We start from the raw sequence: 11,542 nt of genomic DNA on the forward strand, positions 1-11,542 counted from the left end.
ACAGAAAGTGATCGACGTTCTTGTCTGATAATTGGGTCAATGCACATATCCTTAATTACATTGAGATTTGTCAGTCATTCTATCATGACTTTTCTGATTATATTACTGTGCTGTCCTTCTATCTATCATGACTTTACTGATTGTAGAAATGTAATAAGGACTCTGCTATACGCCTGCCTATACCTCGTTTCATCATGACTTTAATTCCAGATATACAAGAAATGTATGGACCGTGCCGTGCCTCTTTCCATCATGACTTCGCTAGATACAGAAATGTAAGGACTGTGCTGTGCCTTATTCTATCATGACATGAACTGCGTTTCCTTTCAGGGTAAAATACAAAATACACAACCTCGTCAATGAGGTGTGGGCTAATATTTATTAGGTTTTATCAAGATTTTTCGAAATTATCCGATTTGTTTCCTATGTCCAACTTACATTGAGTCCGTTTGGATAGCCTGTTATAAGATCCTAAACGCGCGTTTTTATTAAAATCGTCAATACGCACGTGTTTGATATAACGATTTTACTAGAAATTGCGTTATTTAAAACGTCAAATATTACGTTTTGAAACTGAGGTACAGGATAGCTTTTTGAAAAACTTCATTGAAAACGCAAATCACTTTATACATTTTAAAGTTTGAATACCTAAAACATCCTCAAGTTTTTGCTAAATGACAATAACATCAGCTACCATAGAATCTCACTGGTCACCTTCAAGCTTGCTCTTTGTCCAGTGGCGGAGCCACCTTCAAGCTTACCCTCCCAAAAAAAACTTCAAGCTTAATGTAATTTTAGCAACTTACCTAATCTGCACCACCATATAGTAGCAGACAGCACTAGCTTTCACTGGCAGATGCATCTGGGTAGGCACATGCTAAATAAGTAGTCTTTACACTTTTCTTAACTCATCTCCTTTAAATCTCCGGCATCCTAACTCTTCTACCTTTTTTCTTGAAATTCTTCTTTCTTTATTTTTTCAGTTCTTCCGTCATTTTTATGAAGCATAGAGAGTGACTTTTTGATTTTACCAAGCAACATTTATCAATTATCCATCCTACCTCCACCACGTGTATGGTTGAAACTAGAAGTCTCAAAATTTAGAGTCCCTAGGTGGTCACGTAATGGCATAGGTCATAAACTCTTTTATGACTTTTCTTTTTTATCTTTATTTGTTAACTGAACATAACAAACTACTATTATTATATCTAATAAAAATATACAACAATACATCATGTAATTGGTTGTATTTAATTATATATATTTTTTTTATATATTGAAATTTGGATGATAATTTAGTAGACAAACTAAATAGTAGACAAACTAAATGCTAAGTCCTTTTTGGTAATTTGCACCCAAACCACAATTTTAGACTAATACTGTTCACAAAGTTTGCCAAACGTTTTATTGTGATTTTCAAAATTGTGTTTTCAAAACGCTTATTTTAAAAATACTATTTTTGAAAACGCATTTTTTTTAAACCGCTTTTCCAAATGGAGCCATAATATCGTTTTGGTAATCCATTGTGTTAGCCCAAAATTAAGGGATGATTTTTGTATTTTAACTCACTGATTATATATAAATATACCTTTTTCAACCTTTCTAGTCAATAGTATCTACACCAATGAAAGAATACACATTTTTCAACCTTTCTAGTAAATCTCCACGATAAGCACAACCTAACTATAACTTAAGTTCTTTCTCAAAAAAAAAAAAAAAAAAAAAAAACTTAAGTTTGGGTCTAGCTTATAAGCTTTTTTTATTTTTTTAAACGGGTTTCAGTTTGCTTAACTCGTAAAATTTCTGATGGTTGAATAAAAGACTAGGGGTTCAATCTTCGCCTATACTAAAAAACCGATTTGGTGTCTTGGTTTGATAATAAAGAGCTATCATTAGGAGTAGACACTATAAGTTGAAACTCTCTAAAAAAAAACTTTTTTTTTCTTCTAGTTTTTATATACAACTTTTTAAAACTTTATATATTACTTTTTTTTCTTACATTTTTAAAGTACAAGTATATATACTTTATCACATTTTTAGCAAAAATAATTTAACAAAAAGTTAGATAATTTGTTCTCAAACTGACGCCTAAATTTTAGGTTAACTCAAAGAAACCTAATTATTTTTGCATACTAACCGGCCAAGACTTCCATAAACAATGTTATTCTTATAAAGAAATTGTTAGGACCATTACAAATTTTATTACAAAATACTTACGAGTTGATGTGATAAGAATATAATTGGTGTCACTTAAATAGCATAATAAATATTGGGTATCCCTGGCAGCACTCATTAATTCTTGCCTCCTTCCTTCTTCTTCTTTTTTTTGGCAAATCAAGAAATTGATTTTCACACATTTTTTTGTCACATTTTAATTACATATTTTTGAAATTTTCAATATACCAAATGTGTGGGTTTAGTTAGTTCAATTGGTATAGGTTAAATTGATCGTGCTCGGGTTCAACTTGGTCAAGTTTGGGATAGAAATAGGTTCATGTTAGAATTGATTGCAAACCCTAGTACCCTTAACTAATCTTTTAGAGTTGGATTAACCTAATATGACTATTTTTTTTTTCATATGCCAAAAAAATAATAAAAAATTTTGTCACATTATTTTTATATTCCTCTCAATAAAAATAAGAGAACAAGTAAACGACAACATTTAAAAATAAAATTTACATAAAAAATTATTAAATTTACACAATCTAAGGTTTACTAATCTAAACATCATCATAAAATAATTGAATAAGCTAAGAGCCTTGTAATTTAACTAGTTGGCACCTCTTGGTATTTTTAATGGAAACATATAGGATTTAAATTCTCCCTCTCCCAATTATTGATTAAAAAAAAAAAAAAAACCTAGATGTCATGGACCATATCATATTATCAACGTCCATAGGTGCACCTATCACATATAAAGTATGAAATTAAATTAATTTAACTATGTAAAGTTTTACGAATAAAATATTACATACTAGGTGATGAAAAATAAGTAAATAATTCATATGTATTGCACCTCAATCTAATCAATATTAGTAATAAATTCACTAATCTAAATATTCATACTTGAGAATCGCACCCTTAACTAATCTTCTAAAGTTGGGTTAACTACTTAACTTGATATGATTTTTTTTTTTTCACGTGCCAAAGAAAAAAAAATGATCATTTTTTTTTTTTTTGTGTATTCCTCTCAATAAAAATAAGAGAACAAGTAAACGACAACATTTAAAAATAAATTTTACATAAAAAAATTCTTAAATTTACATAGTTTAAGGTTTACTAATCTGAACATTATCATAAAAGAATTAAATAAGCCAAGAGTTTTTTAGCTTAACTAGTTGATACCTCTTGTTGTTTCCAATAGAGACATCTAGGATTTAAATTTTACCCCACCTAACTATTGATTAAAAAAAAAAAAAAGTTGTCACAGACCATATCATGTTATCAATCTCCTTAGGTGCACCTATCGCATATAGATATGAAATTAAATTAAATTACCAACATAGATAAATAATTATGTAAAGTTTTAAGAATAAAATACAACATATTTGGTGATGAAAAATAAGTAAATAATTCATATGAACTGCACCTCAATGTTGTCAATGTTAGTAATAGATTCAATAATCTAAATATTCATAATTGAGAATTGCACCTTAAGTTGTTGATTAATATTTTAATATTTTTTATATATACTACAGAATTTTAATATAATTTTAGTATACTATAAAATTGGGTCAATAAAAAATTAAAATTCTGTAACTATTTCTATTCTTTAAATGAATTCAATATTACCTTGAAAACTATATAGAGCTTCAAGTGCAAATCAAACTTTTCACATTCTCTGGTAAAAGGCAAGATCAATAATGAGTAAGATATTTATCACCAACACCAATGTTAAAAGTTGATTCCAAAATAATCACAATTATATGAATGCTCAAGAGATTATATTTTGTTAGGTTCTAAAAGTTTAGAACAATTGGTAAACTGTGAGCACAGACTTGTCTAGATATAGATTACTAAGTCTATAGGATATATTAGATAATATTCAAGGTGTTGCAAGTCAGAATAGAAGAATAAGGAAGAAAGTAGGTTCAGGAATTCAAAATATGCCAAGTTTGACCAATTGAGAAGAAGGCTCAACCGATTGAGACACAGATCTGCATAATTTTAAATTAAGCCCATTAGCTCATTAAGCCCATTAAATGATTAGAGTTTCAAATCTAATTCACATAGTATTTAAAGGAAACCTCAAGACACGTTTTTTTAAGAGAGAGAGAGAGAGAGAAGAGTGCTTCTTGTGCCTCCTATTGTAGTTCTAGGGTTTCCGTACCCAAAACTCTCTTAAATTTTTTATTGACAATATTCTTTAAAGAAACTCAAGATCTAGTGTTGTAAAAGTTGCTACTATCACTAGTCATCAAAGGTGCTAGAAATTTAAACCTTCAAGGGTGGTCTTAGAGTCACCAATTGGAGAGTTTGTGTTGATGATCTAAATCTTTGAGTGGAGCTCTCAAAGTCACAAATTGGAGTGTTTGTGTGCAACAGATTTAGATTAGGAGAGTTCGTGGATTCAAAGTTGCGTGTGGTTACATTAGTAAGTACTACTAGTGGTAGCAGTAGATTTAGGGTTAAGTCCATTTAAAACTTTCATTCTATTAGTGAATTGTCACCTTATGGATTTTTTAGGTTAAATCCTCCCCAGGTTTTTTACTTTGAAACTGGATTGTTTCATTGGTTTTCGTTGATCATCATATCATTATATTCTTTACTTTTCCCCTGTTTATGATATGATTGATACTTATTTAACCTAGATTTGTTTAATTGACCTAAGTAACAATTTGGATAATATATTAGGTTAAACAATTTGTGTTTTTAGGGTCCTAAAATCTAACATGTTCCATCAACTTGGATAATATATCCAATTTTGCATGTTGCTCTCAATTGAGTCTATGCTATTTCAAATACAAGTCCAATTCCCATAAAAAAAAAAAAATCCAATTGATTATATATTTATTTTAGCACATGTGAACTTTCATAACATTTAAATTTCTAACATAGTTATACATAGTCAAAAAGCAAAAAAAAAAAACAAAAAAAAAACCAAAAACAAAAACAAAATAGCAACAAACAAATCAAAGTCTTTTATCTATTGTCATCAAAATTCTATATTTTTGACATTTCTCTATTGCTAACAAAAGTTGGCTCTCACTACAACTTCTCTTAGACTGTAGAATGGTGGTCCCTCTTAGGAGGTGTTTTTTTCTTTCCTCTATCCTTAAGGTAACACGTTTACTCTTAAGGTTTGTGGGATTTTTTTTGTTCAGGGCTATTATACACCCTTTTTTCTTTTTTCTCTAATCATGGATGACCTCACAAAACATTGGAAAGGGCTCTCTCTAACAAAGAAGAATGTTCCAATTTTCAATTTTGAGAAGGATATGGTTGAGGAGGAATCCATCATTGAACCAAAATTTCTAACTAAGAGAGCTTTGAATGCAAATACAATTGCAACAACCTTCAAAGGTCTATGGAGATCAAAAAATGGTTTCAAAGTTAAAAACCTTGGCAACCATTTTGTCCTTTTTACATTTTATAATAAACTCGAGGTGGATAATATAATTTCGAGTGAACCTTGGAGTTTTGATAAGCACCTCAAGGTGTTGCAACGCTATGATAAGGACATTAGTGTGGAGGAGATGCCTTTCAACAAAACTTATTTTTGGGTTCAAGCCCACAGAATTCCAATTAAATACTCAAGCCAAAAGGTGGTGGATGTTATAGATGCTTCCCTATTAGTTTTGTATTCTGGCTCTTTACCTACTTCCATAAATCATACTGTCATCTCACTAATTCCAAAAGTTAAGTTCCCAGAAATAGCTTAGGACTTTTGGCCCATCAGTCATTGTAACGTTCTGTATAAGATAATCTCCAAGGTCAATGCAAACCTCCTGAAAACAATTATCCCTCAGTCAGTCTCAGAAACTCAGAGTACTTCCATGTCAGTCAAACTTATCTCAGACAACATCTTAGTTGCTCTTGAAACCCCCCATTATTTGAAGAATGAGCACAAAGGGAAAAAAGAGTTTATGGCTTTTAAGTTGGAATAAGCAAGGCCTACGACATGGTGGAATGGGTCTTTCTTGAAAAGCTAATGGAAAAAATGAGTTTTGATAGAAAATGGATAAATCTTGTCAGTGCCTACATCCATTCAGTGTCCTACTTTGTCTTGGTTAATGGTGAGCCTTGTGGTCTAATTCATCTTGCTAGAGGACTTCGTCAAGGAAATCCACTTTCACTTTCCTCTTTCTTTTGTGTGCAGACGGTCTACACTTTCTTCTCCAACAAGCAGAAAGTGACAAAACTATCTAGGGAGTATCTATTTGTCAACAAGGGCCGAAGGTCTCACACATTTTTTTCGCCGATGACAGTCTCATTTTTTGCAAAGCAACAGAGAATGAGTGTCTAAAAATTCTAGCGATTCTTGCCACTTATGAATAGGGCTCAAAACTTATCTTTTTTTCAGCACCAATTCTTGTCCCCAGATGAAAGACAGAATGAAGCATCTCTTGGGAGTTTCAACTATAGCCCAATACGAAAAATACTTAGGTCTTCCTTCGCTGGTGGGTAGAGGCAAGAAACATAACTTCATATACATCAAAGAGAGAATTTGGTACAAGCTTCAAGGTTGGAGGGAGAAGCTTCTCTTTCAGGCAAGCTGTGAAGTCTTAATAAAGGTTGTGGTTCAGGCAATGCCAACATATAGCATGAACTACTTCAAATTGTTGAAGGGTCTTTGTAAAGAGATTGAGACACTGATCAGGAAATTTTGGTAGGGATATCAGGGTGAACATAGGAAAATTCATTGGGTACATTGGAAGAAGCTATGCTTACCCAAGACATAGGGGGGAATGGGTTTCAAGGATTTAGAACGTTTTAATGACGCTTTCCTTGGTAAATCTGGAGGTTTCTCACCAATCCAAACTCTCTTTTTAACAAAGTTTTTAAAGCTTGATATTTCCCCCACTGTTCAGTCATGGATGATGAAGTTTAGTCCAAAGCTCTTATTCTTGGTAGAGCATTTTTAAGGCAAGGAAAGTGATAGCTTTGGGCTCTACTTGGTGCAAAGGAAATGGAACTAAAGTGCTGATCAAAGGGGATAAAATGTTACCTAATGCTCACTCTCGAAAGGTGATCACACCTCTCAGAAACTTCCTAGGTAATTTATTGGGTTGTGATCTAATAAATGAGGAGGAATTAAGTTGGCTACCTAAAAGGGTCAATTTGGAATTTTGGCCCCATGATGCTCAAGCCATTCTTAGCATTCTTCTCAGTAGATATAAACCAGATTGTTGCAAAATTTAGATCCCGGTTGATAGAATTAACAAGTTTTAAACCCAAGTTGTTAATTAGATTTATTATGAATAAAACTTGTTAAAACAAACAAATATTAATATCATGTCAAAATCATATGCAACGGAAAAGTAAATAAGACAAGATATGATGACCTAGGAAAACCAATGAAACAAACTAGTTTCACAGTAAAAAACCTGGGGGAAAACCTTCCTGAAAAGCAATTCGCTATAGTATAGAGAAGTTTTAGATCTAGTACAAAACCTTTGCCCCTAGTCTCTACAATCCCCGTAGATGAACTTACTGTAGAAGCCTTCTACCGCTTTAGAACCTTTGAGCTCTTCAATATATGAACATCACCCTTTGATGCATGGATCCCAGTACGTGACTATCTCTTTTGCATGAATCCCAGTACGTGACTCACTCACCAACTTGAGGAAGAAGAATGTTGGCTGCAAAGTTCTTCACTTCATTAACAATGAAGATCAAGAAGCATTTGGTTACAAAACCCTAAGGCGCAAAGATACAATAGCTTTTTTTAGAGAGAATAAGGTATCGGTCACCGTTTGCATGTGTTCTTCTCGTATTCTCTTCTATGACGGCCTTTAAAATAATCCTTATATATGTCTAGGGTTATGAGAAAAGAAACCCTACACATATATGTCAGCATGGGCTAAAAATTAGTTCTGAAAATTTTGATTTCATAATTCTTGATAGATAGCTATCTGTCTATAGCTGTCGAGACCTCGATAGATAGCTATCTGTCAGCAGCTGTCGAGACTCATTAAATTTCGATAGATAGCTCATTAAATTTCGATAGATAGCTATCTGTCAGCAACTGTCGAGCTATTTGTTTAGCTTTAATGAACAGCTTCTCTTCACTTGTTTCTTGGTTCAATCTTCATGGCTTTAATACTAGACTTGAACAACATGTTTCTTGAAGTACTAAACTCATCATAGATCTACCCAATTACAAGTAAAATGCGTTTTGTCAAAGGATTAGCCAATTACATAAAATATGTCCTTAACAATCTCCCCCTTTGACAATTCGTGACAAAACCACAACAAACAAATGAACATATGAGAGAAGTCATAAATCACTCAACTTATACTCATTTGTTAAATACAATAAAATCTATCCTAACACAAACTCTTGAAAAACTTTGCAAGAAGAGAGTTCATGGCAAGAAAGACTTTGACAACCTGTATCTCTGAAACACTTTAAACAAAACTCATCAAGGTAGTTTAGTGTGAAAAACAATACATGCAAAAGGATCTTGATGGATCGAGAGCTGTCGAGCTGCTATCGAGCCAACCTTAATGGATTGAGAAGTTGTTGAGGATCTATCGGCCAAACAGAAGGTTTCTCGATGGATCGAGAATCTGTTGAGAAACTATTGAGAATGCGATAAAAGGAAGCTAAAGAGCTCGATGGATAGCCTAGCTGTCGACAGGTATCGAGAAGTTGTCGAGATTGCTTAAAAGTAGTTTTTCAAGAAGAGAAAAACACAGATATGAATGCAATCAAGCATGCCGCTCTATCAAAAATCCAATCAAAATTTTAAGCACTCAAAAACATCTCTAAAAATATATATATATATATATATATATATATATATATATATATATATATATATATCAAGCATTTAAATCCAAAAAAAAAAAACACACACACACACACACACACACTAAACAAGTCTAACTAATTTTATATTTCAAAAATAAGTTAAAATAGTTTAGTAAGCATACATTAACACATGTAAACCTTATGATGGCCAAATCACATTGTACCTGCACATGTATCAAAAGTAGCAAAGAATATTGTGTTGTGTATGAAAAAATATCGCAAGATTGCATAAGTGTCTATATGTTATGGCGATTTGAGATATAAGTAAATCAATTTAACTCACACATGATCATAACTGCTTGATGGAGATTATCACATTCGAGGTACATCCTATAACCCCCACATCTCCTAGATTACACACTTGCAATCATGTTTTAAAACATTTTGATCTTTTTGCTTTTATTTTTCTTTGCACATTTTTCTTTTATTAAGCATATCATGCATAGGCATACAAGAGAGAGAAAAGAAATACTCAATTATGTTAAGATTTTTGACATTTCACTTTTGCTATGCCGAAGCATACAGATGTCATTTCATGTTTGGCAGGCAACGGTGGTGAGATGATTATTTATGCCTTTCTCTTAGGATTTTTTAGTCCTTCCCGTCAAAAAGAGTGATACAAGTGTTATGTACAAGAGATCACTTAACCTTACTCATCACAAACACGAGCCACAAAGCTCACTTGTTTAGTTATGCATAAAGATGCTCATCTAAGCTACAAAAGATACAAAGTACACAAACACATACTCTTTTTGTATATTTCAGATTCTTTCCCTTTTTTTATTTTGAAAACAAAACAAAATAAAAACTAAACAACCAAACAAAAACAGACCAACAACATGAAAACATGAAAGAAAGATGCTGATGCATGAAAGCATGATTCCAAAAGCATATAAGAAATCAAGCAAAGAGAGTCCTACTTTAGATAGAAAGAATTAAAGCAGAGGACAACAGAAAAAACAATTAAGTCTTAGGCTCCTTTCTTACCCACACAGCACGAGTCTTTGCCCATGAAGATGAAAAGACATGTGTCCCAGTATGTCTACTAAAGGATATAAAAGAATTAGAATTCTCATGAAATTGAGTTAAAAAACTCAATACTTTTAATAACTCTCCAAACAAAGGTGTAGGTCCTTGAGAGAAAACCTGTGACCATTTGGACACTTACTTTTAAGAATACAACTTAAAGCAATTAGAAAGAATGTGTCCAGAAACACCACAATAGTGACAAACATGAGCAGTTTTAGTACTACTAGATTTCCTAGAGTGAGGTCTAACAATAAATTTAGAATTAGACAAATAAGTTATGGATTTCATACCTTTATTACCTTTCTCAGATTAAGGCACAAAAACAATCTTTGATCTAGAAGTCGTGGGAGAGGAGGGGCCAAAGGAAACAACATATCCTAAGCCTGTCTTATTAAAGCTAGGCTTTTAAGCACTCAATACTTCATTAAGCTTTGCACTAGACATTCTCTTCATTTGAGGTCTAGCTTGACTAAGCTTAACTTCAAGATTCTTGACCTTCTCTTCTAATGAGGTGTTCTCCACAACAAGAGTCTCAACTAACCTTGTAGTCTCATCTAGTTTGATTAATAGATTAGTTTTTACCTCATTAAGCTTTTTTCTACAAAGATGATAAGTCTTTTCAAATTTTAGGAATTCAGTGCATAGCTTATCATGGGCTTCCTAAAGGATCAACTTCTTGAGTACTTCATCATTAGAAGAATTCTCACTGTCATTAGCACTCTCCACAATCACCAAATTGATTGAGGCAGCAAAGGCCATAACATGACTACATTTATTCACATACTCATCAGAAGAGTCATTCTCAGTATCACTCCAGGTAGCAACCAACCCTTTATCTTTTGAATTCTTGGTCTTTTCCTTCATAAGATAATTTGGGCACTCTATCCTCATATGACCAAAACATTTGCACTCATGGCACTAGATAGAGGATTTCTCATTCTTACTCTTTCTAGAAGATTTAGATTTCCTAAGAGGTTTGTACATATCATTGTTCCTAAATTGAAGAAGCTTGATAATCTCATTAGCTATAAAGGTGAAGTCCTCATCCTCATTCTCATCTTCAAAATCATCACTCTCTTCCTCTATACCCTCAAGAGCCAAGTTTCTACTCTTTCCACATTTTCCCATTAAATCTAATCTCATCTCATAAGTTATAGGTTCCTTACAAGCCCAGTCAAAGGAATGTGATCAATGTCCTTTACTTCTTCAATGACAATAATCTTGGCATGGAATCTTTCAAGTAAGGACCTAAGAATTTTCCTAACAATTTTGGATTTTGCTATAGATTCTCCAAGGCTAAAGAAAAAATTCACAATATCCTTGAGTTTAGCATAGAACTCATCAAAGGTCTCATCCTCCTCCATTCTTATTTTTTTAAAACTACTAGTGAGTCTTTGAAATTTCATAGTCTTTACTACCTTGCTACCTTCATAGGTGGTCTCAAGAATGATCCATGCTTCCTTGGCAACTTTTATGAATGATACTTTCTTAAATTCCTTATTGGTCACCCCACAAAACAAAGCATTCAAATCCCTA

The sequence above is a fragment of the Castanea sativa genome, chromosome 6 (assembly GCF_040712315.1).
Source record: "Castanea sativa cultivar Marrone di Chiusa Pesio chromosome 6, ASM4071231v1".
NCBI lineage: Eukaryota > Viridiplantae > Streptophyta > Magnoliopsida > Fagales > Fagaceae > Castanea > Castanea sativa.